We start from the raw sequence: 6,000 nt of genomic DNA, 5'->3' as shown, positions 1-6,000 counted from the left end.
TTAATATAATAATGTGAGATCTCTGAAAACACTCAGAAGGGATACCAGAAAAACGTATTCTTCAATGTGTCATCATTACATCAGATCATTAATATTCATTTGTTTATAATATCTAGTAAATACCGTACAAAGCAAAATATCTATAACGCCCCGTCCTTATTAAGCAGGTTTGTACTAAAATGTACAGGTAATAATGTCAATGATGTAACTCCACATCATAGGTACTCTAACGTCGACATCGGGTTAAATCGGGTTCCCGATGTTACCCGAACTGCCCGTTCCGTAATGTACTGGTTCATAAATTCACTACCCCTTTCAATCGTCAGGATGGCCGAGCGGTCCAAGGCGCCAGACTCAAGGTTTACCTTGCCTATTCGATAGGTCGAGCGATCTGGTCCTCCCAGGAGGGCGTGGGTTCAAATCCCGCTCCTGACAGTTCTTTTATTTTTTTGTTTTTGGTTTTTAGTTAAGCGTTTTGTTTTACTTATTCGTATATTATAAAAATATAAGTAAAGTTTTGTTGAAAATTTTATTGAATAAGATTTTTCAATAAATTTTTATTGAGAAATTTGATATTGAAAAATCTTTTTTATTGAAATAAACTTTTATTCAACTTTTTTTTTTATTGAAAACCCTTTTGCAATATTTCTTTTTAATCTATTTTTTATGTATGTATATATTCATAATATACATTAATTAACGATTAAAAATCGAAAATTAATTTAAGTCTATGAATTTGTACTTAGTCAGCGTGGATAATGGCCTTTTTCTACCTTATATAATTATTTTTCACAATACAATTGAATGGGTTAATTATTTACCATACAACTTTTGAAATTTTGAAATCTACACACAGTTATTTTCAATTAGTTTTGTAGTGTAATTTTATGAAATATCTACCCTTTACCACAAAAATACATATTTCGGAATAGTTAATGAAAATTTAAAGAGACAATTATATAAAATTGTTTGTCGCATAAAACCTGTAATTTTATTTACAAATTATGTTAACTTAATTGCAATATTTAAAGTTAATTTACATTAACATTATTTTTGCCGTGTTAACTTATGTGCTAATAGTTCTGGACAAAAATAATATATTTTCAAAGATCCAAATTTGCACGCATATGTTGTCTTTACCGTCGTTCTCTATAACAAACCTGTGATGTGGACTTACATATATTTAAGGTAATTGTAGGGTTAGTCAGTAGTAATAATATATACATTATACATACATGCAACGATAGCCTAGTGTTTAAGAAACTCGGCCTCTCGGTCGAGGGGTCCGAGATTTAAATCTCAGACTCATTACCCCTTTCTATTCTAAAATTTCTGATGGGAATATTAAAGGGGCGGCGAAACTTTTGTTTTCAGAAGACTCTTTAGCTGCGCATTTGCCTGACACTTTAGCAGTTCTCCGTGATAAACATCCCACGGTAGATGCAGACTCACAACTACCTGATTTTCCGAGGTCGTCCCAGCATCATCCCCTGACTGTAAGTGAAGATGATGTTATAAGTACCATTCGATCTTTCCCAAATGGCTCCGCTGGAGGTCTTGATGGCATCACACCCCAGCACTTAAAATATCTCACTAATCCGTTAATCGGCGATGCTGGGAATTATCTCGTGAGGGAGTTTACATCCCTAATAAATATGTTGCTATCGGGCAATGTGCCGAAAGAAATCACTCCTGTCCTTTACGGTGCTAACCTTATAGCTCTTAATAAAATGGATGATAGAATTCGGCCCATAGCCGTTGGTAGCACTATAAGAAGATTGACCTCAAAATTTTGTTGTCGAAAGTTTCGTTCTAGGATTAGTGATATTTTGAAGCCTCGACAACTTGATTTTGGGCTCAAATGTGGTTGTGAGGCTGCTTTACATGCTGCACGTACTTAATTCGATTCATAGAGGTGCCCTTTTATCTGAAATTCAAAAAGAAGTATCTGAAATTTTTGATTATATCTGGCAATGTTATGGCGCCCCTACTAAATTAATGTTTGGCAATATTGCAATCGACTCCTCCGTGGGATGTCAGCAAGGCGATCCTCTTGATCCGGTTATTTTTAGTTTGGCTATTAATCCCATTATAAAACAATTAAATTCTAAATTGAATGTATGGTACCTTGATGATGGCACTCTAGGCGTGCGTTAGGTTGTGCTCTGGTGTAGGACGTTACGTGTGTGGACACACTAGCTCCAACCTACATACATGACACCTGTAGTAGTGCTGGGGCTTCAGTCGACCGCGCTCAGTTTCTCAAGCGCCGCAAATATTCTTCAATTATATTTTCTTCAATTAGATTATGAATTTGCGGCGCCTGCATTTGTGACGTTGTGTCCGTGGTGGCTATAAGTTTAATTTTGTTATTATTTTTATTTTAATTTAAAATTGTAGGTTATGTTTAGGTACTTTAATTATTTGTATATAGTTTAATTTATTATTTTCGTTTATGTAATTTTATCGAATTACACATTCGCTACAATTAAAAAAAGTATAAATGGGAAACTGAGGACACTTGATCCCCCTTTTGTTTTTTGACCACTATTTGGTAAATATTGATCCGATTTTAGATATATTGGTACTGAAATACGTTGGCTATACGCACCGCGTATGGCATTGGCTATACTAAGTATAAAAGCTAATGATATCGGTGTATAAATTTTGTAACCAGCCCACGAAAACTTTGTATAGGGAATGATACCATGTGTCCCATATATATGTCTGACTTGATCCCCCCCTCTGGAACACTTGATCCTGGGGGAAATAAGTCTCCTATATTTTCATCTGATACCAAAATGATAAAAAATATGTTAAAATTGATTTATCATTGATTTATCGTTGATTTATTTGCTTAGTAGATAAAGTAAAAACAACAACAACAACATATCCACTGTTTTGATAAATCACATATACGAGTAAAATGTTTTCAGCTAACATTACTTAATGTTCCTATTATCACAGAATCTCGTGGTTGATATTTTTTTCCTGCACCTTCTATTGTTTTATATACTCTAGGCATATTGAACCCTGAAATTATTCAAAAATAAACATTAGTGGATGCTTGATGCGGGGGGATCCAAATGTACCCTAGCTATACTGTGGTTATAAAAAGATATTGTAAAAAAATCGACTACTAATAACACTTTTCTATGGAACAGACGTTTAAAAACATAGATAATGAATAGTTTAAAAGTGTTACTTACCCAAAATAAGTTTTCTAACCAATTATTCAATCAAAATGAAAACTTACGAAAAATATTTTCCTGTGACACGAAACACACAATCATCCGCCATCTACTTAAATATCAAATTGGACAAGACTACCAAGTTTAGAAAGTTATAACGTATCATAGACAACCAATGTTGCCACACTAAAATCATATAGCGTTCACAGAAGCTTTGTAAATCCAGTGTACCAAGTCTCCCGTATGGGTCAAGTGTCCCCAGTTTCCCCTACTCCACCGTGCATGGTGACCACTATGAAACGTGGATTTTTAAAAAGTATACCTAAGGACTATTTAAACCATGTGAGGCCTGGACTGAATCATAGTTCCAATATAATAAATAATGTAATAAATATTACATGTAAAATATCTATCACTATCAGACAAATCCTGTAAACACTGCATTGAGATTTCAAGTGATCCGTTTCTGAAGCACTGAAATATTGAAAATATAACCGTCTCTGAATGACGAAGTCAATTTTATACTCATCTAACTACGGACCATTTAAAACCTGCAAGATTTGTAATTCAAAAATTAACAAAATATATCTAAGACTACTTACCTATGTTATAAAAATTCTAAGCCTATAGCGAATTTATTATGCGATCAAAGGCCTTAAGGTATGATATGAAATATTCTGAGAAGTTGCAATCATCTACTGAATATTTGATTGCCTGATGTCTGTAGTTTTAAAAAGACATGCAAAGATTACACGACAGCTTGCGTGACAAACTCAAGTCTGCAATTGAAAACGAATTGGATTCATTTTTTATTTTTAACGTATTGTAATTATTAGTAGGTACGAGTATAATGAACATTTTAACATTAAAGGATTTTTAATGGATGTGAAATTTACGTTTGTAAGTTAATAAGACTTACAAAATAGTTACACTATAGATAAATACAAACTAAATACGAGTATGTTTTACAAGTAATCCCAATTACAGATAAGTACAACAACAGTGGACCGTGCATTAAATGTCTGCAGTGATTTGGTGATTCAAATTAAATTGAATTACGACCCGGCAATGGTGGTGTTAATGTCAGTCACGGCCGAGAGGGATGCCCCCTCAATAATCTGGGCATTGAGCATTTAATTTAATAATCAGTGATAGCCTAATGGTTAAGAAACTCGGCCTCTTGATCGAGGGATCCGATATTCAAATCTCAGGTACGCACCTTCGGTTTTACAAAGTTACGTGCATATTAGAAATTAATTATCACTTGCTTAAACGGTGTAGGAAATCTGAAGGAAACGTGAAGTCTACCAATTCGCACTTGGCCAGCGCGGTGGACTATGGCCTAATCCTTCTCATTCTGGGAAGAGACCCGTGCCCAGCAGTGGGACAGTAATGGGTTGGTGATGATAATGATGATCAAGCATTTACTACTTTATGAAACTTTCCTGCTATTTTAAAATTACCTAACCACCATTTCTTGAAAATTAGCAACAGTTAATTTTATTCGATTCTATTTTATCCCTGCCAGTAATATAAGTATCTACTTGAAAACTAACGGGAATTTTTAAAAAGCAATTTGCACTATTAATGACAAGACATTAAGAAACTACTTATAAGTAAGGGAGAACGATATACCATTATATGGCTATACGCCCCGCAAGTTATATTCGATGCAAAGTGGTTGTTATTGTAATGACGTTCTACTTCAACATGCAGTATCTTTTATGAATTAATAGGCCCATTTCGCTGGCCTCTTTCGTCAATAATAAATTTTCAAATTGTCATTTCATATTTATAAAACTTCAAAGACGATCGAAAACACAATCGTGCTTTCTAAGAATTCAATAAGTTCTGTTTAAAATTAATGTATTTTTATACAGCGCCATGAACTTATAACACGTCGTAAATCCATAACTGTCCCACTGCGGGGCGCTTACCCATACTTTTGAGAACTATATTGAGAGTAACTCTCAGACGTGTAGGTTTAATGAAGATGATTTCCTTCACTGTTAAAGCAAGTGATAATTTATTTCCAATACGCACATACTTAGACTTACTTACTTTACTTTATACACATCAGGAGGCACGGCAGTGCCTCCGCCAAGTCGAGCCAAAATATTTTTATTTAAACATAAGAGAGTTAAGCATAAGAGAATTTCATTCGTCTATTTATCGATCCATCTATCTATGGCTGTCACTTCACTTTTACCAATGGATTTTGGTCAGTAGTATGATTTATTAACGGTGGTTGATAAATGTTGGTTTTAGGAATTTACAATTAGTATTTTCTTGCTACTATAATATACCAACGACAGTCAAAATATTAAGTAGGTACCATAAATTAGTAAAGATACTTCGCCGCCTTGAAATTGAATGAAGCCACCAACGGCTTATTAGTAAGTTCTTTTTTTGAATTCTTGAAAAATAAAAACATTTTTAGAGAAGATTTACGAATAAATAACTAATACTGCGTAATTTACATACTAAATAAATAATTATTTCAAATATTTTAGGGACATTTTAGCACGGAGACGTGGCAAATTTTTTTTACGCAACTATTTCAATTCTCAAAACTGGGTACATTTTCTTGTTAGGAGTGAGTAATCTTTACTAATCTATGGTAGGTACATAGATATTTAAATTATTGTCATGAGGTATTTTCATTACATTTTTGTTTGGAATATCATATTAATAGGTATTCCTCAATTTATTTATTATATTGGAACTATCATTCAATCCAGGCGTCACATGGCTTAAATAGTCTTTAGGTATACTTTTTGACAATCCACGTTTCATAGTGGCCACCATG

The 6,000-nt window shown here is 33.6% G+C and overlaps 1 non-coding gene across 1 annotated transcript; it reads left to right on the top strand.

The window, feature by feature from the left end:
• Positions 1–321: 321 nt before the first annotated feature.
• TRNAL-CAA (transfer RNA leucine (anticodon CAA)) lies at positions 322–435 on the top strand. Its single transcript has 2 exons — positions 322–359; positions 390–435. It is a non-coding gene; the product is annotated as a tRNA-Leu (tRNA).
• The last annotated feature ends 5,565 nt before the right edge of the window (positions 436–6,000 follow it).

The sequence above is a fragment of the Epargyreus clarus genome, unplaced genomic scaffold (assembly GCF_041222505.1).
Source record: "Epargyreus clarus isolate Ecla_fem2 unplaced genomic scaffold, WU_Ecla_fem_2.2 ptg000007l, whole genome shotgun sequence".
In the NCBI taxonomy this organism is placed as follows: Eukaryota; Metazoa; Arthropoda; class Insecta; order Lepidoptera; family Hesperiidae; genus Epargyreus; species Epargyreus clarus.
Note: the sequence above shows the minus strand (reverse complement) of the source record. Positions and strands in the feature narration are given on the sequence as shown.